Source organism: Neomonachus schauinslandi, chromosome 4, assembly GCF_002201575.2.
Source record: "Neomonachus schauinslandi chromosome 4, ASM220157v2, whole genome shotgun sequence".
Classification (NCBI taxonomy): Eukaryota; Metazoa; Chordata; class Mammalia; order Carnivora; family Phocidae; genus Neomonachus; species Neomonachus schauinslandi.
The window spans coordinates 38,173,357-38,198,427 of record NC_058406.1 but is presented as its reverse complement, the minus strand read 5'-3'; the positions used below and the strand labels follow the sequence as shown (position 1 = coordinate 38,198,427).

Here is a 25,071-nt window from a genome sequence, read left to right as displayed (position 1 = left end):
AATCATACTCTGGCTTCCACATCTATCCACCATCAAGCTTCTGCCTACTTCTTCAACTTCATCTTACACACTCTGTTTATGTCCACTATGCTGTAGCCACACTAATATATTTATTCCTTAAATAATTTGTGTTTGTCTCTACTCTAGCTTTTTGCAATAGCTGTTTTCAGTGCTTGGGATCTCTTTCTCTAGATCTTTATCTTGTTCCTTTATTTAAATTTCACTTTAAAAGTCCCCTCTTCAGTGATGAGTTTCCAGACCACACTATATAACAACCCTGTACTTTCTCCTCTTATTTACTTTGCACAGTATCTGTAACTCTTTAATATTTTCTTTGTGGGTTTTTTTGTTTATTTTTATTTGTATTCTCTTCAATAGAAAGTGAGCACTCGATGTTGTATGTAAGTGATGAATCACTAAATTCTACTCCTGAAGCCACTATTACCCTATATATTAACTAATTAGAATTTAAATAAGAACTTGAGACAAACAAACCAAAAAATGCCAAATGCAAAAGACAAAAGACTTATCAGGAAAAATACTAATTGACCTTTGATAGCTTACTAAATACCAGAAATTGTGCTAAAAAAAAAAAAAAGAAAAGAAAAGAGAAGAAAAAAGAAAGTAAGCTCCATAAGTGCAGAAGCCTTTCTATTCTATTCATTTTATTTCTGGACCGAGCTCAAATTTTGGCACATGGTAGGCCTCCAAATAAATTTTTGAGATGTATATGTGGATAGATGGATGAATGGAGTTTTAAGGAGGTTGGGAGAGCTAGTGTTCTGGCTACAGAAAGATAGGGAGTCAAAGAAAGCTAATTTGAAATTGGAGAGACATGAGCATATGTAAATGCTGCTGGGAAGGAACCAGTATAAGGGAGAAGATGAAGTAAAATAAACACACAGGAGGATAATATGACTGTCATTGTTCATTTTTGACCAATTTATCATTTTAACCAACTTGTTTTTGACCTAAATACTTTTGACCCAATTCTATGTTATCAATTTTACTTGTGTGTTGTTGAAAGCTGGATAATTGTATTATCATGAGTTATTTTGTAATTAGAGAAGGCCCTGGCACAGTTAAAGAAGAGTGTTGCCAGAAACCAGGGGTCTGACTTCTGTGGGTATCTGGCCTCAAATGGCCTCAGGAAGGAAATGATTGGAGAGAGCTTCTGCCTGTCCTGCACCATTGTTTCTTTCCCCTGGCCTCACTACGGTATGTTGGACAGATGGGAGACAACTGATGCAGAGAAAGACCCTTTGCTTTGTGGGGAGTGATCTTTGACAGCAGCCATTGCATACTGAGCTCCTCCTCTCCAGAGGCCCAGAGCATGCCTGTGTTTACTCATTCTCTTACTACTGAAACAATACACTTTACATAGTGAATTTTAAGCAATGCTGAAGTAGAGAGAAGGTTAGACTGACATGTAGTGAATTTCTTGCACCAAATACATCTTTGTCGTGGAAATTCTTAATTTAAGAAACTTTTAATGCATCTTCAGGTTTTCTTTTCTTCTTTTCTTTCTTTCTGAGAGAGAGGGGATGTTTATATCTCATTTATGTTAAAATACTAACTACTCATGATGTGCCTGGAATATGAAGTAACAGCAATGAGGGGTGGGAACAGGCTGACCTTATGTTCCTGTGTTTCTTAAAGAAGCTTGCCACTTTTAAAAACTGGTTTTGGCTCAATGGGTAAAGCAGGATTGTTGAACGTGAATTTCAGATCGATCTCTTGCCTCTGACAGTGACTGCAAGAGTTCCAATCCCATTAGCACCTCTTCAGCTTGAGCCAGAATTTATAGCATAAATTCAACATTTTTCAAATCTTAATCAACCTAGAGGTCATTCTCCTCAAAGTGTAGTTTTGCTGCTCCCACCAGAAAATCAATGGGGAAGGGCTGATACTTTCTTCCTGCCACAGCACCAGACACAAAATGAAATGCTCCAGTAAGGTTTGCTTCATATTCAGCTGGAGTCTTAGAGAATTTTTTGTTTTAATACCAGTGGCACTTTGATCCCCAATGTGTAGGTCCTACCTAGGGGAAGCAGTCCAGTCAGCAGTAGCATAATTAGATTTTTAAAAGGAGAAGCTTTGATCTTGTTCTTCTTTGTTTTAAAAAGCTCTTATTTCTATTGTTTATAGAATAAAACCCCAATTCTTTGGCTTGGTAATCAAAACTCTTCAATATACCACCTTGTCAGCTTAGCACATTGCTTGGCATAGAGGAGTGCTCAAGAAATAATTTTTTGAGTAGTTGAATAAATGAATCTGTCCTTGGACATCCACATCAAACTTCTCCCTATAAAATAATATACCCTCAAACTTTCAGGTCTTTATTCACACAACTCTTCGAACTTAGTGCCCCCTTTCTCTCTAATACCCTAACAAAATATTCTTGTTCCTTTGAGATCTGGCTCAGGGGTTACCTTTGTGAAACTTTTCTGACTCCTGTTCCAAGCCAAGAAGGGCTCTAGTTGTTTCTTCCTATGTGGTCCCACTGCACATTTCTGTACCTCCATGATAGTTCTTGACAGTATTTTCAAAATAGGTATGGATGGGCCTGATCCTCTGTTTGATAGAATGTGAATTCTGTCAGAGGCAGCACCTTGTTTCATCAGCACTGAGGGTGTTAAAACATATCAGTTGAATTAAATCAATATTCTTTACAAACCAAATTTTCTAAAATATAAAGTCACAGGATTGGGAATGAGAAGTTTTCCACCCAATTGTATGATCTTGGTCTAGCTCTCTGGACCTCAGTGTCTTAATCAGGTGATACAGTGCCCTAACTGATCACTAAAATTTACTTTTACTTTATCATCATCATTATTATTATTGTAATATTTGTTATTGTTGTAATATTGTTATTTTATTTTTGCTGCTATTACTACCTCAATTAACCATGCTAGTAGCACCATTATTGGAGTCCCTACTATGTGTTAGGCTGTAAGAACTTAACTTACATATTGCATTTAATCTTCAAAACATGCACATGAGTTAGGTGTTATTACCTTCATTGCACAAAGATGAGAATTGATGCTCATAAGCTAAGAAACTTGTCTGAAGTCACACAGATACAATGTGACAGAACTAGAATTTAATTCCAGTATTTTGACTTCCAGTTCCTAAGAAATAAACTTTTCATTCATTATACCAATTACTTTGAATGCAAGAAAAATGCATGTCTTACTAGAAATAAGTAATTATTTATAATTAAAAATAATATAACCTCATGAAAGACATGGAACCAGAGACCTCTAAGGAAAACAAAGAAGAGTAAAGCACTCATAATTCTACTAACCAGTGAGAACCCATGTTAACATGCTTGTGAATTTCCTTTAAGTATTTTCTCTATGCTTTTTATCTTCTTTATCTTATTTTATCTATCTTTCAAGTATATTTATATATGTATATGTGTTTACACAGTTGGCAACTGCATATTAGTTGAGGTCTAAAACTGGCATGGTGAGGCAAAACTAGTGTGTAGAAGCTGTAATTCTTTTGCCATTGTCTGGCCTGAACCTCATGTATATTAGTGGTTCACATATTCAGGGATTGCTCCTACAACAAATACATTTGAGGCATTTGGGCTCTGGCTCATACCAGCAAGTGTCTCCTCCAAGTGCCAGAGTTAGATAACTTTAATTCATTGGCAATATTAGAGTTTTTGAAGGATGGCATAAAAACCATTTGGGAGAAGAAATGAATTTGAACAACTGACTGAATTTCCTCTATTGGGGAAAAAGAAAAGCCATTCTTGAGTTTGATGAAAGCCCAATTCTTGAAAAAGATTCAGACTTTGAGATTATATTAACTGGATTACTAATTGCAGGATCTATTAATTCTTTACTCAGGAACCTGAGATGTATATCACTTTAGAAGCTTGATAAGGTCTGAGGAGAAACCTCAGTCTGAGAAGGTTGAAGTCATTTGTTTTAATTCACACGCCTAAGAGATGATGGGCTGAGGACTAAATCTTAGTATGGTAAAGAAGTAAGCATTACTATTGATTCAGCATCTATTTTAGCCTCACACTGTTAGATCTTTGCCATATATTTTATTGTTTTACACTCTCATTGACTCTGTAAGATGAATGTGTTATCTCCCTTATAAAGAAGAGAAAACAGAGATAAAATAATCTGCTTAAGGTTGCAAGCATCTAACAAATAGCAGTGTCAGCATTTGAATCTTTATCTAAGTGGCTCCAAAATCTGTGTTCTTTTAGCAATACCATAGTTCTGAGGCTTTCCAACTCCCAGAATAGAACTCTTTCTAGCTCTTGCAGACATTTTATGGAATAGATCATTATGACTATAAGGGGATAGAGGTTTCATTTTTTTTAAAGATTTTATTTATTTATTTGAGAAAGAGAGAATGAGAGAGAGAAAGCACATGAGAGGGGGGAGGGTCAGATAGAGAAGCAGACTCCCCGCTGAGCAGGAAGCCCGATGTGGAACTCGATCCAGGGACTCCAGGATCATGACCTGAGCCGAAGGCAGTCGCTTAACCAACTGAGCCACCCAGGCGCCCCTGGAGGTTTCATTAAAGGAATTAGATATTACATAACTGTGGGAGGATCTAAGGAAGTGATGATTAAGAAGGGGGAGTTGGAGGATCAGAGAAGGATCACCACCCTGTCAGTCTGAGAAGCATGATGTCAAAGTGAGACAGCAGTGTATGATCATGGAGAGGTCTATGGAAAGCCACTGACTCTGTGTAGCTACTGATGATGGGAGTCTGCAGCCAGACATCTTGTGGTAGGTCTGGGTTCTCTAGTTAGTAGGGCCAGCAATAAAGGGAAAGAGCTGAAATTAGAGCAGGGGAGAGGAAAGACAAGTTGTAATCCTTGAGATACCTCTGTGTCTGATGTTACAACATCTGACTAAGCAAAGATCTATGGAGACTAATGCTGCTGCTTTATTATCACCTTCCAAATTATGCAGTTTCCTCATTTGACCAACGTTAAGCCAAAACCACACAGGAAAATCATTCTGAAAAACATAGTTCCCTGTTTAGCTACATCTTCCACAGGAGCCATTTGGACAGTTTTGGAGGCTGTTATGCTCCAGAGGAAATGATGTCCAACTAGCTATTCTGAAGCCAAATATCTATAGCAGAACTGTCCAATAGGACTTTCTGCAATGGTGGAAATGTTCTGTATCTATGATGCTTAATACCGTAGCCATTAACCACATGTGACTATTGAGTTCTTCAATTGTGGCCAGTATGACTAAGGAACAAAATTTTAAATTTTATGTCATATTCTTTATGTTAAGTTTAAATAGCCACATGTAGCTAGTGACTATGATATGAGACAGGCAAATCTGTAGCCTCTGTCACTTCAGCACCTGGGCACACTGTGGCAGTAACAGATGTCGAGATCAAATTACATCTAGAACAGCCAGTTCTCAGAACAGAGCTTATCCATAGTGTGGGCTCAGTAAAGGCTGAATGACTCTCCTAAGTTCATTTCTTTTCCTCTGTATTCTGCTTTTCTTCCAGTATTCTCTCTCTTTTTGAAAATTTTTAAAACTTTTAATTCCAGTATAGTTAACATACAGTGATATATTACTTTCAAGTATACAATATAGTAATTCAACAATTCTAAACATTACTCAATGCTCATCACAAAAAATGTACTGTTTAATCCCCATCAACTCTTTCATCCATCTCTGCACCCACCTCCCCTCTGATAACCATCATTTGTTCTCTGTAATTAAGAGTCTGTTTCTTGGTTTGTCTCTTTCTCTCTTTTTTTCCCTTTGCTCACTCATTTTGTTTTTTAAATTCCACATATGAGTGAAATCATATGGTATTTGTCTTTCTCTGACTGACTTAATTTGCTTAGCATGATATTCTCTCTCTCCATCCATGTTGTTGCAGATGGGAAGATTTCATTCTTTCCTATGCCTGAATAATATTCCATATGTGTCCATTCTATCAATGTACACTGGGCTTCTTCCATAGTTTGGCTATTGTGAATAGTGCTGCTATAAATATAGGGGTGCATACATCCCTTCAAATTGGTGTTTTTGTATTCTTTGGGTAAATACCCAGTAGTGCGATTACTGGATCATAGGGTAGCTCTACTTTTACATTTTGAGGAATCTCCATATTGTTTTCCACAGTGGTCACACCAGTTTGCATTCCCACCAACAGTGCATGAGGGTTCCTATTTCTCCACATCCTTGCCAACACTTGCTGTTCCTTGTGTTTTTGATTTTAGCCATCCTAACAGGTGTGAAGTGATATCTCATTGTAGTTTTGCTTTGCATATCCCTGATGATGAAGGAAGTTGAACATCTTTTCATGTGTGTTGGCCATTTTCATGTGTTCTTTGAAGAAATATCTGTTCATGTCTTCTGCACATTTATTAATTGGATTATTTGTTTTTTGGGGTGTTGAGTTGTATAGGTTCTTCATATATTTTGGAAACTAACCTTTTATCAGATACATCATTGGCAAATATCTTCTCCCATTCAGTAGGTTGCCTTTTTGTTTTGTTGATTGTTTCCTTCACTGTACAGAAGATTTTTTTTATTTTCATGTGGTCCCAGTAGTTTATTTTGGCTTTTATTTCCCTTGCCACAGGAGATATATCTAGAAAAATGTTGCTATGGCCAATGTCAAGGAAATTACTACCTGTGCTCTCTTCTAAGATTTTTATGGTTTCAGGTCTCACAGTTAGGTCTTTAATCCATTTTGAGTTTATTTTTGTGTATGGTGTAAGCAAATGGTCCACTTCCATTCTTTTGCATGTAGTTGTCCAGTTTTCCCAAAACCATCTGTTCAAGAGGTTGTCTTTTTCCCATTGCATATACTTTCCTCTTTTGTTGAAGATTAATTCACTATATAGTTGTAGCCTTATTTCTGCATTTTGTATATGGTTCTATTGATCTATATGTCTGCTTTGTGCCAGTATCATACTGCTTTGATTACTACAGCTTCGTAATATAACTTGGAATCTGGAATTGTGATAACTCTGGTATTATTTTTCTTTTTTAGGATTGCTTTGGCAATTTGGTGTCTTTTGTGGTTCTATACAAATTTTAGGATTGTTTTAGTCTGAAAAATGCTGTTGGTATTTTGATAGGGATTGCATTAACTGTGTAGATTGCTTTGGGTAGTATAGACATTTTAACAATATTTTTTCTTCTAAACCATGATCATGGAATGTCTTTCCATTTCTTTTTCTCGTCTTTAATTCCTTTCATCAATATTTTATAGTTTTCAGAGTACAGGTCTTTCACCTCTTTGGTTAAGTTTATTTCTAGGTACTTAATTATTTTTGGCAAATTTGTAAATGAGATTGTCTTCTTAATTTCTCTTTCTGCTGCTTCATTATTAGTTTATAGGAATGCAGCAGATTTCTGTGTATTGATTTTGTATCCTGTGACTTTGCTGAATTTGTGTATCAGTTCTAGTAGTTTTTTTGTGGATTCTTTTGGGTTTTCTACATACAGTATCATGTTGTCTGCGAATAATGGAAATTTGACTCCTTTCTTGCCTATTTGGATGCCTTTTATTTCTTTCTGTTGCCTCTTTGCTGTGGCTAGGACTTCCAGTACTGTGTTGAATAAAAGTGGTGGGACTGGATATCCTTGTCTTATTCCTGACCTTGGGGTAAAAGCTCTCAATTTTTCCCCATTGACTATGATTATCCCTGTGCGTTTTTCACATATGGCCTTTATTATGTTGGGTTTATTTCCTCTAAAACTACTTTGTTGAGGGTTTTTATGATGAATGGATGTTGTACATTGTCAAATAATTTTTTTGCATCTATTGAAATGATGCAATATATCATGTTGATTGATTTGCAAATATTAAACCACTCTTGCATCCCTGGAATAAAACCCATTTGATTGTAATGAATGATTTTTCTAATGTGTTCTTGGATTCAGTTTGCTATTATTTTTGTGAGGATTTTGCCAACTATGTTCATCAGAGATACTGACTTGTAGTTCTCTTTTTTGTGGTGTCAGACACAAAAGTTAAATTATCTGGTTGGTGTTGTCAGGGTAATGCTGGCCTTATAGAATGAATTTGGAAGTTTTCTTTCCATTTCTATTTTTTTGAATAGTTTTAGAAGAATAGGTAATTACTTGTCTTTAAATGTTTGGTAGAATTCACCTCTTAAGCCTTCTGGCGCTGGACTTTTGTTCATTGGGAGTTGTTTGATTACTGATTCAATTTCATTGCTAATAGTTGGTCTGTTGAAATTTTCTATTTTTTCTTTCATCTTTCCTTCTTTTTTTTTTTATTCTTATGTTAATCCCCTACATTACATCATTAGTTTTAGATGTAGTGTTCCATGATTCATTTTTTGTGCATAACACCCAGTACTCCATGCAGAATGTGCCCTCCTCAATACCCACCACCAGGCTAACCCATCCTCCCACCCCCCTCCCCTCTAGAACCCTCAGTTTGTTTTTCAGAGTCCATCGTCTCTCATGGTTCGTCTACCCCTCTGATTTCCCCTGCTTCATTCTTCCCCTCATGCTACCTTCTTCTTCTTCTTCTTCTTTTTTTTTTTCTTAACATATATTGCATTATTTTTTTCAGAGGTACAGATCTGAGATTCAACAGTCTTGCACAATTCACAGTGCTTACTAGAGCACATACCCTCCCCAGTGTCCATCACCCAGTCACCCCATCCCTCCCACCCCACCCCCCACTCCAGCAACCCTCAGTTTGTTTCCTGCGATCAAGAATTCCTCATATCAGTGAGGTCATATGATACATGTCTTTCTCTGTTTGACTTATTTCGCTCAACATAATACCCTCCAGTTCCATCCACGTCGTTGCAAATGGCAAGATCTCATTCCTTTTGATGGCTGCATAATATTCCATTGTGTATATATACCACATCTTCTTTATGCATTCATCTGTCGATGGACATCTTGGCTCTTTCCACAGTTTGGCTATTGTGGACATTGCTGCTATAAACATCGGGGTGCACGTACACTTTCGGATCCCTACGTTTGTATTTTTGGGGTAAATACCCAGTAGTGCAATTGCTGGATCATATGGTAGCTCTATTTTCAACTTTTTGAGGAACCTCCATACTGTTTTCCAGAGTGGCTGCACCAGCTTGCATTCCCACCAACAGTGTAGGAGGGTTCCCCTTTCTCCACATCCCTGCCAACAAATGTCGTTTCCTGACTTGTTAATTTTAGCCATTCTGACTGGTGTGAGGTGGTATCTCATTGAGGTTTTGATTTGGATTTCCCTGATGACAAGCAATGTTGAGCACTTTTTCATGTGTCTGTTGGCCATTTGGATGTCTTCTTTGGAAAATATCTGTTCATGTCTTCTGCCCATTTCTTGATTGTATCATTTGTTCTTTGGGTGTTGAGTTTGATGAGTTCTTTATAGATTTTGGATACTAGCCCTTTATCTGATGTGTCATATGCAAATATCTTCTCCCATTCTGTCGGTTGTCTTTTGGTTTTGTTGACTGTTTCCTTTGCTTTGCAAAAGCTTTTTATCTTGATGAAGTCCCAATAGTTCATTTTTGCCCTTGCTTCCCTTGCCTTTGGCGATGTTTATACGAAGAAGTTGCTGCGGCTGAGGTCAAAGAGGTTGCTGTCTGTGTTCTCCTTTAGGATTTTGATGGACTCTGGTCTCACATTGAGGTCTTTCAACCATTTGGAGTCTATTTTTGTGTGTGGTGTAAGGACATGGTCCAGTTTCATTCTTCTGCATGTGGCTGTCCAATTTTCCCAACACCATTTGTTGAAGAGACTGTCTTTTTTCCATTGGACATTCTTTCCTGCTTGGTCAAAGATGAGTTGACTATAGAGTTGAGGGTCCATTTCTGGGCTCTCTATTCTGTTCCATTGATCTATGTGTCTGTTTTGTGCCAGTACCATGCTGTCTTGATGATGACAGCTTTGTAATAGAGCTGGAAGTCCGGAATTGTGATGTCACCAGCTTTGCTTTTCTTTTTCAACATTCCTCTGGCTATGCGGGGTCTTTTCTGGTTCCATACAAATTTTAGGATTATTTGTTCCATTTCTTTCAAAAAAGTTGATGGTATTTTGATGGGGATTGCATTGAATGTGTAGATTGCTCTAGGTAGCATTGACATCTTCACAATATTTATTCTTCAAATCCATGAGCATGGAACGTTTTTCCATTTCTTTGTGTCTTCCTCAATTTCATTCATGAGTATTTTATAGTTTTCTGAGTACAGATCCTTTGTCTCTTTGGTTAGATTTATTCCTAGGTATCTTATGGTTTTGGGTGCAATTGTAAATGGGATCGACTCCTTAATTTCTCTTTCTTCTATCTTCTTGTTGGTGTATAGGAATGCCACTGATTTCTGTGCATTGATTTTATATCCTGCCACTTTACTGAATTCCTGGATGAGTTCTAGCAGTTTGGGGGTGGAGTCTTTTAGGTTTTCCACTCATCTTCAGAGAGTGAGAGTTTGACTTCTTCTTTGCCGATTTGGATGCCTTTTATTTCTTTTTGTTGTCTGATTGCTGTGGCTAGGACTTCCAATATTATGTTGAATAGCAGTGGTGATAGTGGACATCCCTGCCGCGTTCCTGACCTTAGGGGGAAAGCTTTGAGTTTTTCCCCATTGAGAATGATATTCGCTGTAGGTTTTTCATAGATGGCTTTTATGATATTGAGGTATGTACCCTCTATGCCTATACTCTGAAGAGTTTTGATCAAGAAAGGATGCTGTACTTTGTCAAAAGCTTTTTCTGCATCTATTGAGAGGATCATATGATTCTTGTTCTTTGTTTTGTTAATGTATTGTATCACATTGATTGATTTTCGGATGTTGAACCAACCTTGCAGCTCAGGGATAAATCCCATTTGGTCGTGGTGAATAATCCTTTTAATGTACTGTTGGATCCTATTGGCTAGTATTTTGGTGAGAATTTTTGCATCCATGTTCATCAGGGATATTGGTCTGTAATTCTCCTTTTTGATGGGGTCTTTGTCTGGTTTTGGGATCAAGGTAATGCTGGCCTCATAAAACAAGTTTGGAAGTTTTCCTTCCATTTCTATTTTTTGGAACAGTTTCAGAAGAATAGGTATCAATTCTTATTGAAATTTTTGGTAGAATTCCCCTGGGAAGCCATCTGGCCCTGGGCTTTTGTTTGTTGGGAGATTTTTGATGACTGCTTCAATTTCCTTAGTGGTTATAGGTCTGTTCAGGTTTTCTATTTCTTCCTGGTTCAGTTTTGGTAGTTGATACATCTCTAGGAATGCATCCATTTCTTCCAGGTTATCTAATTTGCTGGCATAGAGTTGTTCATAATATGTTCTTATAATTGTTTGTATTTCTTTGGTGTTGGTTGTGATCTCTCCTCTTTCATTCATGATTTTGTTGATTTGGGTCATTTCTCTTTTCTTTTTGATAAGTCTGGCCAGGGGTTTATCAATCTTGTTAATTCTTTCAAAGAACCAGCTCCTAGTTTCGTTGATCTGTTCTACTGTTCTTTTAGTTTCTATTTCATTGATATCTGCTCTGATCTTTATTATTTCTCTTCTCCTGCTGGGTTTAGGCTTTATTTGCTGTTCTCTCTCCAGCTCCTTTAGGTGTAGGGTTAGGTTGTGTACTTGAGACCTTTCTTGTTTCTTGAGAAAGGCTTCTATTGCTATATAGTTTCCTCTTAGGACCACCTTTGCTGCATCCCAAAGATTTTGAATAGTTGTGTTCTCATTTTCATTGGTTTCCATGAGTTTTTTTAATTCTTCTCTAATTTCCTGGTTGACCCATTCATTCTTCAGTAGGATGCTCGTTAGCCTCCATGTATTTGAGTTCTTTCCAACTTCCCTCTTGTGATTGAGTTCTAGTTTCAAAGCATTGTGGTCTGAAAATAGGCAGGGAATTATCCCAATCTTTTGGTACCGGTTGAGACCTGATTTATGGCCTAGGATGTGATCTATTCTGGAGAATGTTCCATGGGCAGTAGAGAAGAATGTGTATTCTGTTGCTTTGGGATGGAATGTTCTGAATATGTCTGTGCAGTCCATTTGGTCCAATGTGTCATTTAAAGTCTTTATTTCCTTGTTGATCTTTTGCTTAGACGATCTGTCCATTTCAGTGCGGGGTGTGTTAAAGTCCCCCACTATTATTGTATTGTTGTCAATGTGTTTCTTTGCTTTTGTTATTAATTGCCTTATATAATTGGCTGCTCCCATGTTAGGGGCATCGATATTTACAATTGTTAGATCTTCTTGTTGGGTAGAACCTTTAAGTAGGATATAATGTCCTTCCTCATCTCTTATTACAGTCTTTGGTTTAAAATCTAATTTGTCTGATATAAGGATTGCCACCCCAGCTTTCTTTTGGTGTCCATTAGCATGGTAAATGGTTTTCCACCCCCTCACTTTCAATCTGAGGGTGTCTTTGGTTCTAAAACGAGTCTCTTGCAGACAGCATATTGATGGGTCTTGTTTTTTATTCCAGTCTGATAGCCTGTGTCTTTTGATTGGGGCATTTAGCCCATTTACATTCAGGCTAACTATTGAAAGATAGGAATTTAGTGCCATTGTATTGCCTGTAAGGTGACTGTTACTGTATATTGTCTGTGTTCCTTTCTGGTCTATGTTGCTTTTAGGCTCTCTCTTTGCTTAGAGGACCCCTTTCAAGATTTCCTGTAGGGCTGCTTTTGTGTTTGCAAATTCCTTTAGTTTTTGTTTTTCCTGGAAGCTTTTTATCTCTCCTTCAATTTTCAATGACAGCCTAGCTGGATATAGTATTCTTGGCTGCATATTTTTCTCATTTAGTGCTCTGAATATATCCTGCCAGTCCTTTCTGGCCTGCCAGGTCTCTGTGGATAGGTCTGTTGCCAATCTAATGTTTCTACCCTTGTAGGTTACATATCTCTTCTCCCGAGCTGCTTTCAGGATTTTCTCTTTGTCTCTGAGACTGGTAAGTTTTACTATTAGATGTCTTGGTGTTGACCTATTTTTATTGATTTTGAGAGGGGTTCTCTGTGCTTCCTGGATTTTGATGCCTGTTTCCTTCCCCAAATTAGGGAAGTTTTCTACTATAATTTGCTCCAATATACCTTCTACCCCTCTCTCTCTTTCTTCTTCTTCTGAGATCCCAATTATTCTAATGTTGTTTCATCTCATGGTATCGCTTATCTCTCGAATTCTGCCCTTGTGATCCAGTAGTTGTTTATCTCTCTTTTTCTCAGCTTCTTTATTTTTCATCATTTGGTCTTCTATATTACTGATTCTCTCTTCTGCCTCATTTATCCTAGCAGTTAGCACCCCCATTTTTGATTTCACCTCATTAATAGCCTTTTTGATTTCTACTTGGTTAGATTTAGTTCTTTTACTTCTCCAGAAAGGGTTTCTCTAATAACTTCCATATTTTTTTCAAGCCCAGCTAGTATCTTTAAAGTGATGATTCTGAACTGTAGATCTGACATCATACTAATGTCCATATTGAGTAAGTCCCTGGCAGTTGGTACTGCCTCTTGTTCTTTTTGTTGAGGTGATTTTTTCCATCTTGTCATTTTGTGCAGAGGAGAATAGATTAATGAGAGAACAAAATGCTAGCAGAGTAACAACGTCCCCAGAAAATATACTCTAAACAAATCAGAAAAGACCTGAAATAGTGGAAAAAGAAACGGAAAGAGAGAAAAAAGAGAAAGATAAAGATAAAAACAAACAAAACATACAAAACAAAACAACAACAACAAAAAAACCAGAATGTGATCAAATATGATCAGGCTGGTATATAGATCAGTGCCACACACTAGATTTGGGGTGTATTTTGGTCTTTTAGAAGAAAGTGCCTCCCAAAATTTTAAAGAAAGAAAAACTTATATACGTACAAAAATAAGGGTTGATATGATGAAGGGATGGAATATGACTGTAAAGATGGAAATTATAAAAAATTTTATAAAAGGAATTGATAAGAAGTTGTTTGAAAAAAGAAAGAAGAAGATTTAAAAAAAAGAAAAAAGAAAAAAAAGGGAGAGAATATGATTCGGCAGGGGAGTAGAAAAAACCATATAGTAGAGATTTAGGGTATATTTTAATCTGTTGGAAGAAACTACCTCAAAATTTTAAAGAGAGAACAACTTATATATATATGCCAAAAATACGGGTAACTACTATGAAGGGATAGAATATGACTCTAAAAATGAAAAATAAAAATGTTTTTTAAAAAAAGGGATTGATAAGATGTTGGTTGAAAAAGGGAAAAAGAAAAATTCAAAAAAAAAAAAAAAGAAAAAAGACAGTCAAAAAAAAATTAACTTTGAAAGACTAAAGAATCATGGTAAAAAAGCCATGAATTCTATGTGCAGTATTCCCCTAGCGCTGGAGTTCTGCCGTGTTCATTGATCGGTAAACTTAGTCTTGGCTGGCTGTTCTCGCTGATCTTCTGGGGAGGGGCCTGTTGCCGTGGTTTCCAAATGTCTTTGCGGGAGGTGGAATTGCCCCGCCCTTTCCCCCTCCTGGCTAAGTAATCTGCTCGGGTTTGCTCTCCCGGGCTTTTGTTCCCTGCGAGCTTTCCATACAGCTTTGGAGGTGGAGAGTGAAAATGGCGGCCTCCCAATCTCCACCCTGGAGGAGCCGAGAACTCAGGGCCCCGCTCCTCAGTGGGCCCCCAGAGAAAAGCCGTCAGTCACTCCTGTCTCCCTGGTCTCCGGCTTCACTCCGTGCCCACCCGGCCTGTGACCGCGCATTTCTATCTCTGGCACCCGACCCTGGGTGGAGTCTCCAAACCCAGCAGATCCCTGCAGTGCACTCCTGCGTGGCTCCTCCCGGGGAAGGAAGGTGAGTCTCCCCGGATCTGCCGCTTGTTGGGTCCCTGCTGGAGGATCAGTGGCCTGACTGTGCCGCAGATCACGGTTTATGGCAACCCCGAGCTGAGAGCCCGCGCCTGGGCTCCGCCTCTGCAGCCGGCTTCCCTGCTCCGTTACCTGGGAGCTCTGCCACACTCAGGCACCCCCGGTCTTTCTGTGACCCCGAGGGTCCTGAGACCACACTGTCCCAGAGGGTTCCACCCCCCACTTAGCCATCAGAGTGACGTCCCTCGGCGGAGCAGACTTTTAAAAGTTCCAATTTTGTGCTCTGCGGCTCTATCACTTGCCAGAAGCGGCCGCCGGAGGCCCCTCCCCCGCCGTCTATCCTCCCGAATATCGCCTCGGATTCACTTCTCCGCATGTCCTACCTTCCAGAAAGTGGTCGCTTTTCTGTTCAGACAGTTGCTGCTATTCTTTTCTTCGATATCCTGTTGAGTTTGTAGGTGTTCCGAATGGTTTGATCCCTATCCAGCTGAATCAAAATTTTCTATTTTTTTTAAAATTCAGTTTTGGTAGGTTATATGTTTTTAGGAATTTATCCATTTCTTCTGGTCTGTCCAATTTGTTGGCATATAATTTTTCACAACATTCTCTTACAATTGTTTGTATTTTTCTATTAGCAATAATCGCGCCTCAGATAAACCTCATTGGCTACGATACTGCCACTACATCTGATGTTACGTGTTATTGCTCCTCCTTCATTTTCAATTTTGTTTATTTGAGTCCTCTCTTTTTGTTGATGAATCTGGTTAGAGGTTTATCAGTTTTGTTGATTTTTTTCAAATAACCAGCTCCTGGTTTCACTGATCTGTTTTATTGGTTTTTAGTTTCTATATCAGTCATTTCTGCTCTAATATTTATTATTTATTTTTCCTTCTTTCTGCTGGTTTTGCGTTTCATTTGTTCTTTTTCTAGCTCCTATAGGTGTAAGTTTAGGTTATTTATTTGGGATTGTTCTTCCTTCTTAAGGTAGACTTCTATTGCTATGAAGTTCCCTCTTAGACTGCTTTTGCTGTATCCCAAAGATTTTGGACTACTGCATTTCCATTTTCATCTGTTTCCATGTAATTTTTTATTTCTTCATTGATTTCTTGGTTGACCCATTCATTGTTCAGTAGCATGTTACTTATCCTGCATGTATTTGTGTTCTTTCCAGATTTTTTCTTATGATTGATTTCTAGTTTCATAGCATGATGGTCAGAAAAGATGCATGGTATGACTTTGATGTTTTGAATTTGTTGAGACGTGCTTTGTGGCCTAATATGTCATCTGTTCTGAAGAATGTTCCATGTGCAATTGAAAAGAATGTGTATTCTGCTGTTTTAGGACAAAATCTTCTGAATATGTCTGTTAATTCCATCTGGTCCAGTTTATCATTCAAAGCCATTATTTCCTTGTTGGTCTTCTGTTTGGATGATCTATCCATTGATATAAGTGGAGTGCTAAAGTCCCCAACTATTACTGTATTACCATAGATTAGTTTCTTTATGTTTGTTATTAGCTGTTTTATGTATTTGTGTTTTATATATATGTGCTCCTATGTTGGGGGCATATATATTTACAGTTGTTATATCTTCTTCTTGGATTGTCCTCTTTATTATAATATAGTGTCCTTCTTTATCTCTTGTTACAGTTTTTTTTTAAATTTTTTTTTATTAACATATAACATATTATTTGTTTCAAGGATACAGATCTGTGACTTATCAGTCTTACACAATTCACAGTGCTCACAATAGTACATACCCTCCCCAATATCCATCACCTAGCCACCCAATCCCTCCCACACACCTCCACTCCAGCAACCCTCAGTTTGTTTCCTGAGATTAAGAGTCTCTTATGGTTTGTTGCCCTCTCTGCTTTCATCTTCTTTCATTTTTCCCTCCCTTCCGCTATGGTCCTCTGTCTTGTTTCTCAAATTCCTCATATCAGTGAGATCGTAGGATACTTATCTCTGATTGACTTATTTCACTTAGCATACTACCTTGTAGTTCCATCCATGTCGATGCAAATGGAAAGAGTTCATTTTTTGATGGCTGCATAGTATTCCATTTTATATATATACCACATCTTCTTTATCCATTCATCTGTTGATGGACATCTAGGCTCTTTCCATAGTTTGCTTATTGTGGACATTGCTGCTATAGACATTGGGGTGCATGTACCCCTTTGGATCACTACATTTGTATCTTTGAGGTAAATACCCAGTAGTGCAATTGCTGGGTCATAGGGTAGCTCTACTTACAACTTTTGGAGGAACCTCCATACTGTTTTCCAGAGTGGCTGCACCAGCTTGCATTCCCACCAACAGTGTAGGAGGGTTCCCCTGTCTCCACATCCCCACCAACATCTGTCGTTTCCTGACTCTTAATTGTAGCCATTCTAACTGGTGTGAGGTGTCTCATTGAGGTTTTGATTTGGATTTCCCTGATGCCGAGCGATGTTGAGCACTTTTTCATGTGTCTGTTGGCCATTTGGATGTGTTCTTTGGAAAAAGGTCTGTTCATGTCTTCTGCGCATTTCTTGATTGGATCATTTTTTCTTTGGGTGTTGAGTTTGATAAGTTCTTTATAGATTTTGGATCATAGACCTTTATCTGATATGTCGTATGCAGATATCTTCTCCCAAACTGTCAGTTGTCTCTTGATTTTATTGACTTTTTCCTTTGCTGTGCAAAAGCTTTTTATTTTGATGAAATCCCAATAGTTCATTTTTGCCCTTGCTTCCCTTGCCTTCGGTGATGTGTCTAGGAAGAAGTTGCTGTGGCTTACATTGAAGAGGTTGCTGCCTGTGTTCTCCTTTAGGATTTTGATGGATTCCTGTCTCACATTTAGGTCTTTCATCCATTTTGAGTCTATTTTTGTGCATGGTGTAAGGAAATGGTCCAGTTTCATTATTCTGCATGTGGCTGTCCAATTTCCCACCGCCATTTGTTGAAGAGACTGTCTTTTTTCCATTGGATATTCTTTCCCACTTGTTGAAGATTAGTTGACCATAGAGTTGAGGGTCCATTTCTGGGCTCTCTATTCTGTTCCATTGATCTGTGTGTCTGTTTTTGTGCCACTACCATACTGTCTTGATGATTATGGCTTTGTAATAGAGCTTGAGGTCTGGAATTGCAATGCCACCAGTTTTGCTTTTCTTTTTCAACATTCCTCTGGCTATTTGGGGTATTTCCTGTTTCCATACAAATTAAGGAGTATTTGTTCCATTTCTCTGAAAAAAGTTGATGGTATTTTGATAGGCATTGCACTGAATATGTAGATTGCTCTATGTAGCATACACATTTTCACAATATTTGTTCTTCCAATCCATGAGCATGGAACATTTTTCCATTTCTTTGTGTCTTTCTCAATTTCTTTCATGAGTATACTATAGTTTTCTGAGTACAGCTTCTTTGCCTCTTTGATTAGATTTATTCCTAGGTATCTTATGGTTTTGGGTGCAATTGTAAATGAGATTGACTCCTTAATTTCCCATCGAAGAGGGTAGGAAGAGCAGAGAAGCAGTAGGGAGCTAAATCCCATGGTTCTGGCTGCCAGAGGAAGGGAGCTGCAGGCACAGAGTGGGGTGAGAAACAGACTATAATACCAGGGAGCCTGCACAAGAAAGACCAATCCCATAGCATTTCACTTTGAAAATCAGAGGGGTCGAATTTCATGAGGCCTTACAACCGGGAAGCAAGACTTAGGGCCTCGAACTTTAAAAATCAGAGGGTGTTGCTCTGGGAGAACCCAGGGGGTGTTAGGAAGCTAAGTCTCCACCCTTAAAAAGATAGCACAAGAAATAGTCTATGGAGATACAATTTAGGTGCAGGAGTTTGAAAAACAGCTGGGGCATATGGGAGAGAGAATTAGTTACTAATCTCAGAGTTCCATGAAGGACTTCTCCAGGAGCCAAGGCTCTGGCAGGTGCTATTCCCCTCCACTACCTACTAGCATAATCACAAGGAGACCTGCAAGAACCAATCAGGACCTGAATTCACTACCTAATCTGCTGACACCACACCCTGCTCCCCCAACCCAGCAGCGTTGCTCTCAACACTGCCAGTCCACTCCTCCAGAAGACCAGCACAAAACTTGCCAACACTGTATTTCCCCACCTCCTCTGGAAGACTTACACAACTTGTTAAAATTACACCTACTGAGTGTGCACACACCTTCACTGAGCAGCCCAGCTGGCCAGGTCTCCACAGTGACTACGCATTCCCCGTGGAAGAGAAACAGTGTGCACAGCTTGCAGCACCTCAACCCTACCCTTGCACCCTTTACAGAGTGACCCAAGCTGGCACATGATAGAGTTTCTTCCTTAGAGATGTTTAGGTGTGTCTCCTTCATTATTAGTGAAGTTTTCCTGCAGCATTATAATCTACCATTTTTAGGATATATTGCAAAGTAAATGCTATTCTTACTATAACTGATCATCCTCTAGTACCAAGAACACAGGCCATTTGAGGTCTTCATATCCTTTCTATAAGGGAAGAATGAAGCTAAGGAAAATGAAAGAAGACTTTATAGATCTAACAGCATACTGGACAGATCCTCTGGGACCTCAAAGCCTTTCTGAAAATTACAAGATTAAGTAGTAATCAAATTATTTTTGGTGCATGAACATAATTGTCCATGGTGAGAGTCACTGCTTTGTGCCTCTGACCATTCCATCTATAGAATCATCATTTTGTTTCATTTCACAAATCATTTAGAAATGAATTTGATTTACCAGAGAACAGGACTCAAAGTATATTTAACTAGATCCATAAAAACAGAATCCAGGAGAATAGCCTGGTGTGGAATTTTGTTGGTTATTCACAGGATGACCATCTTTCTCCTTGCTCAGCCTCCTGCCTGCATTTGGGAGTTCTACAATTATCAGAATCCTCAATTGGATTATACTTTTATGTAAGTCAAGCTAGTGAAATATTAAAAAAAAAATACATAATTCATTTTACCCAGAAATTTAAGCCTTTACTTCTATTGTAGTAGCTAATCTGATTTCCTGGTCATATAAAACCTTAAAAGGGTCTTCCAAGGGCAGAGGACCAGAGTTTCTCCTTTTCCCTCACTGTTTATCAGTTCTGTATACAGGAGCTCAGATTCCCTCTCAAGTCAGGATGTTTGTGGTGACATTTATAAATGAGTCCAAGTTTTAAATATTTTACTGAGCTCTCGGTAGTATTTGTAATAAGTTGTGTCAGGAAACCAGCTTAAGGCATGAGAAAGAGCTTAAGATGATAGGCAGTATTTGACTAGAAATCAAGAAGCCGAATTTGAATTCTAGGTCCACTATTTACCAGCTGACTTACTTGGCTTTTTTAGCCTCTTCATTTATAAAATGAGAATAATAGAATTTAGTCTGCAGGATTGTGGTAGGACTAAAATAAGGTAATAGGCAACTAGGTGAATAGAAGAGCAAAGGGCTTTGGAGGCTGGCAGATTGGATTTTAGGAGTTATTCCTCTGTTTACTCTTGTTTGCCCTTAATTAAATCACTTTTTCTTTCTGAGTTTCTAGTCCCTCACACATAAAAAAGAAGAAAATTAAAAAGATGTCACAATCTCTAACTTCCCTATGGGCCAGCAAATCCGTGATGATCATTTCCCTCTCCATTCTTAAATGAAAAAAGGAGCTAACAGCACTACAGATCCTTCTCTCCAAGAGGTTCTTGATGCTTCTAAGTTGGGCCTTCAACCAAGTAATTCTAGTTACCTTGTTTTAACTTCTTCCAAGTCACCTCTTCATTCTTAACATTTTTTTTTCTTGTTTAAACTGTGATCCATGGTTTTCTTCTTGTAAACATTTTTTTTTAATGGAACGTGATTTAATCTCAGGTGATCTTTCCAAAATATCTGATGTATTTGTATTTTGTGTCCAAGAAACCTAGGTCTCAGCTCTAGGAGAAGTGTTAGCCATCATTCTATGTAACTTTCTCACTACCTATCCATGATCCATTCTTCAGTTTTCATGACAGAGGGCATTTGACTTTTGTTTGAATGCTTGTAGTGATGAGGCATTTACTAGTAGGGCACAGCATATTTTGGACCATTCCTTATTACTTGTACCAGAATCCTCCACAGAGCTTGAAATTAGGGATACAACTTACAGCAAGTGAACATTACTATTACTACCTCAGATATTATGTACTATTAATTGATCCATTCGTGGAAATGCTTTGACTTTCACTTAACTTGATTCATTTTTAGGCATATTGTAGCATATCTAATGAAGAATTAAAGATTCACTTTTGTGTGATCCGATACTTACTATTGTAAGATCTTGGACAAGTCTATTCACACCCTAGTTCTCCTCATTTGTCAAATGGATATAAGAGGGACACCTGGGTGGCTCAGTTGGTTGGGCGTCTGCCTTCAGCTCAGGTCATGATCACAGGGTCCTGGGATCAAGCCCCACGTCGGCTCTCTGCCTGGTGGGGAGCCTGCTTCTCCCTCTCCCTCTGCTGCTCCCTCTGCTTGTGCTCTCTCTCTCTCTGTCAAATGAATAAATAAAATCTTTAAAAAAAATGGATATATGATTATTCAGCCTGCCTTCCTTCAGGTTTTTGAGAAGATGAATTAAGGTAACATAAATTATGTGCTTTAAATAATGTGATAGCAGGCTGTGACCCCAGCCTTTGTGTTGTCCAGCTATTTGTGTAAATAAAGTTTCATTGTAACATAGCCATGCCCATTATTTATGTATTACATCTTTGGCTGCTTTCATACTACTTTGTTTGAGTTGAATAGTTGCAATAAAAACTGTGTGGCCTGTAGGCCTAAAATATTTCCTATCTATCCCTTTGTGGAAATGTTTGCTGATCCTTGTGTTATAAATATGTATTTGTTATTAGAATCACTAGAAGGACTATTTTAGGAATAGGCATAAGATGATGATATTGAAGTATATTAATCTAATCAACTCACTGGTGAACATTAATGAGCACCTGACAATGTTAAGCACTGTTCTACATATTTTTCATACATTTTCTTGTTTAATCTTTACAACAATAGCATGTATTAGGCATCTTATTATATCCATGTTACAAATGAGCTGATGCTCAGTAATTTTACCAAGGCCACACTGGCAGAGAGCCAGGATTGAAATTTAGATATCTGATTCCAAATTTTGTGTTCTTCCTATGATGCCACCTAGCTTTTCATAGGTATGACTTTATTGTAATTCTTACTTATTAGAACCTTTATGGAAAGCATTAAAGATCTGAAAAGTTGTATATGATTAAGTTAATAAGGGGTACACAAGTTTAGCATGAATTATAAATACATTAATATCAGAAAGGTGTTCAAATATATCAGCAGTATCAGTGCTTTGAAAACATGTAGAGACAGATAATAGCAAAAATTAACAGACTGATGAGGATGGAATAGTAAAGATTACTGAATCTTTGAATGTTTTGACATCATCACCACATTTTTGTCAGCACACACCAACCCTCTTCAGTTTAGGTATCTATTAGTTCAATACTTAAAATCTCAATGGAATCATACATGGTGAAAAGATAGGATGAAAAGAGTCTATAAGCTGACAGGCTGATTTTTCCCCCAGTCTGTGTTTTTTGAAAATCTTCTAACGTTAACTATAAAATAGTCAAATATTTAATAAAGTAGGTTGGGCTACTTCATTAAAATGTGCATAAAAGAAATGATTATTGAGAGTTTCTTTTAGAAAGAGCATAGGGTTATCTTATTATCAGCTACACACACACACACACACACACAAAGGTAAGAGAATATATATCCCTTTCTTTGCATGTAATGCTAATATCACACTTGTCATCCATGTAGAATTTGTAGAATTTAGAGTTAAAAGAAACCTTAAAGATCTTTTTTATTTAACTCCTTCAGTACATGAGGAAGAAAACTGAGGCTGAGAAAAGTTTAGATATTTGCCTACGGCCGCACAGCTAATATATGTCAGAACTAGAACTCAATAACTGACCTCTTTCTCATTCATTTGTTGATTCATTTATTTATCCATTCATTCATAAATTTTTAAAAATTAATTGAGTCATCCATGTAACACTTGCTGAGGCCTTTCTGCATGGTATCCATGATATTAGATGCCATCACATAAGTGTTACTTCATTTAATTCTCATGAGGTAGGTATTATTTTATAGCTGAGAAAATTGAGATTACAAGAGATTAAAAATTTTGCCTAAGGTCTCACAGCTTTGACCTGAATTAACTAGCTAGAGAGACTATGAAGCCAATTTGAAGCTCCTTGTATAATTCCAAAGTCAAGCACAATAGAGTTGAGCAACCCTATGTTCCAAGTCTGAAATAAATGTCTTGATGTGATCAGACTGTCACCCTCAGCTGGTACAACATTTAGTATGTTGTACTATTCAGCATACTAAATGCTGAATTACCAAGTAAACAGAGATTTATATGTTTCATTTTATTTAACATTTTGTTTTCTAAAAATAATAAAAACAAAATCAATTTTGAAAAAAAAATTAACACTAATCCTCTTACTGAAGCACAATTAATCCTATTATTGCCTGTTTCTTTCCAATATTCTCCTTGTGTTTATACATTTTAAATGGATGCATTCATTCCAGCTATAGTCTTTGCAATTACAGCTTCAATAGTCAAAGACTATTCAGTTGCATAATCATACCAAACTTTAACTCATTCTCTTTGTTGTCCACACACAAATATGTACATCTACTCTTTTTTTAAATCTAATATAGCTAATGAACATGTTCTAATATTTAGGGTTATTTAGTGTTTTTTTAATCTATTTATTTAAAAATAATATGGGAAATAGTTTAAAATCTCTGGGTCAAGGGGTATTATGAATGTCATTCATTTTTGTTCTTATATATTACTATATTAATAGCAAAAAGGATTGTAAAAATTTACAGTGCCTACTACATGAGTAAAATAGGAAACAATTTACTACATTGGGGGCTATTTTCATTTGGCAGATTTTGTAATGTAGTAAATGGCTGGATGTTTTAGATACCTGGAGTATATGTAGCAAAGGTGGTGTTTTGTAACCCAAATGCAAATTTGGCTCCTGTTTTTGCCTAAACAAGAGATTTATATCTCCTTTGGGTTAGCATAGCATCAACAAAGTTTCGGCCACAGAATACCAAGAATTGTAGATGCCCTGCTGTGAGTGATGACAAAAGGGAAGCAATTTCAAAGGCTAAGATTTTTTGCAATATTTATGCCTTCTCTTGTCTTAGTTTCTTTCATATTAAGGCTAAAAATAATTTCACTTAGAAAATTGTGTAAATGATATAAAGAAGTTTCATTAAAGACTCCTTCAAATGTTGATGTATCTTTTTAATATATAACCTCCTTTAATATTGTAACCAATAATTAAAATAAATCTACATTAAAAAAACAATAAAGGAGCTAACCATGAAAATTCTCATTAAATACAATTTTAATGCATTCATTTTATTTCATTTAGGAATATTTTATATAGGCATATATTTTAGAATAAATAATAGGAACCCTCCTTGATACATCTTAGAGGGTTTGGAACTACTTTGGTATGAAAATTATTTTAGTCTTTCATTCAATAAATCTATATTACTTAATGCCTTTTTCTTTTTATTGCTGTAAAAAAAACATTGCACAAAACTTACCATATTAACCATTTTTAAGTATATAGTGCAGTAGTGTTAACTATATGCACTTTTTGTGCAACAGATTTCTAGAACTTTTTCGTATTGCAAAACTGAAATTCTATACCCATTGAACAACAATTTCCCCTCCCCCCACCTTTTGACAACTATCATTCTGCTTCCTGAGTTTAGCCACTTTATTTTATATTTTATATTAAGTTTTTAAATTAATTTCAATGTAGTTAATATACAGTGTTATGTTAGTTTCAGGTGTACAATATATGAGTATAAATAACTACTTTAGATACTCATATAAGTGGAATCATGCAGTAGTTGACTCTCTGTGACTGGTTTTTTTCATTTAGCATAATGTCTTCAAGGTTCATCCATTTGTAGCATATGACAGGATTTGCCTCTTTATAAAAGCTGAATAATATTCCATTGCATGTGTATACTACATTTTCTTTACCCATTCATCAGTCAATGGGCACTTAAGTTGATTCCAACTCTTGGCTATTGTGAATACTGCAATGAACATGGGTATGCAAATATCAAGATCCTGTTTTTAATTCTGCTGGATATATATCCAGAATTGAAATCGCTGGATCATATGGTAACTGTTTTTAATTTTTTAAGGAACCACCATACTGTTTTCCATAGAGGCTACACCATTTTATATTCCCAG

At 37.2% G+C, this 25,071-nt stretch overlaps 1 protein-coding gene and 1 pseudogene across 1 annotated transcript in view; one reads left to right on the top strand and one right to left on the bottom strand.

The window, feature by feature from the left end:
* AGBL4 (AGBL carboxypeptidase 4) overlaps positions 1-25,071 on the top strand; it is a 1,445,284-nt gene that overhangs the window by 606,852 nt on the left and 813,361 nt on the right. The gene's annotated exons all lie outside the window — the stretch shown is intronic.
* On the bottom strand, positions 15,356-15,474 carry LOC123324622 (annotated as a pseudogene).